Raw genomic sequence first — 1,113 nt, 5'->3', positions numbered from 1 at the left:
AATAGGGTATCACTGTCTTGACTGGGGAAACACCACATTTCTTGCCATTCACCTGGAAGTTGGTATGTTAGGACACAAACTTTATCAAGTAATGAACATCTCTGATAGCTACAGAATCAAGAGAGTACCACTGGATTTTTCAGCTCAATACAAGCTCGTTTAGCTTGTTCCACTGTTTTAAAACGCAGGAATGCAAATCCTTTATTCTTCTTTGTCTGAGGATTCATCAAGAGTTTCACTTCCGTTACCTCACCAAGTTGATTGAAAATTTTCCTGAGGTCATCCTCAACAACATCCTTATCCAAGCCACCAATATAAATTTCGAATTCCTTCCTCTTAAGTCTTTCTTTAGCAACTTCATGATGTTCTGCATCCTCAACTGCATCGACCATCTCAACATGCTCATGCTCATGCTCCTCCCTTGATGCATGCTCATTCATGAACATCTCTCATTGTTGTCTGTACGCCCATGCTTACTACAATAAGTTTTTAAATTTATTTTGTAGGGTGACACAACATCTGAAGGGGTCGAACCTGATAGAATTGAGTTCTACAAAAATACACATTACTCAAATGAAAAAGGCTGGGCATCTGAAGAAGCTGAGACTAACTATGTGAGAAGCAAATTTTCTAGTCGCATTCAAAATGATTTATTTGTTATTATAATAAGTTTAAATAATTTGAATTATATGTTTTGTAGAACAACATGATTGATTTGAAAGCTCTATATACTTCGGGAGAGTCTTCCATGACTATTGATGAAATTGTGGATGCTATACTTGGCAAAAAGTCGGGCTACATAAAAGGTCTCGGTTATGGTCCAAAACCTAATACTAATCGAGCAACACAAAGGAGAATAGCAGAGTTAGAAGACTCCCTTCGAAAGACGAAAGAGGAAGCTGCTAGTGTCCAACTTGGTCTGCAGAAACGATTGGATGCAGCTGAAGTTGTTGTAGAAAATCAGCAGTCTCAGATAGAAACATTAACTTCACAATTAGATACTCTATCGGCACGTCAAGATGATATTATGAAACAGCTGCAACATTTCATGAGCTTATCCCGATGAAGGTTAGAATTTAGTTTTGTCGTATCTTAGTCTTATTCTTGGCATTT

The sequence above is a fragment of the Solanum tuberosum genome, unplaced genomic scaffold (genome assembly GCF_000226075.1).
Source record: "Solanum tuberosum cultivar DM 1-3 516 R44 unplaced genomic scaffold, SolTub_3.0 scf00320, whole genome shotgun sequence".
In the NCBI taxonomy this organism is placed as follows: Eukaryota; Viridiplantae; Streptophyta; class Magnoliopsida; order Solanales; family Solanaceae; genus Solanum; species Solanum tuberosum.
The sequence above is the reverse complement of the archived record's forward strand: the minus strand, read 5'-3'. Positions refer to the sequence as shown.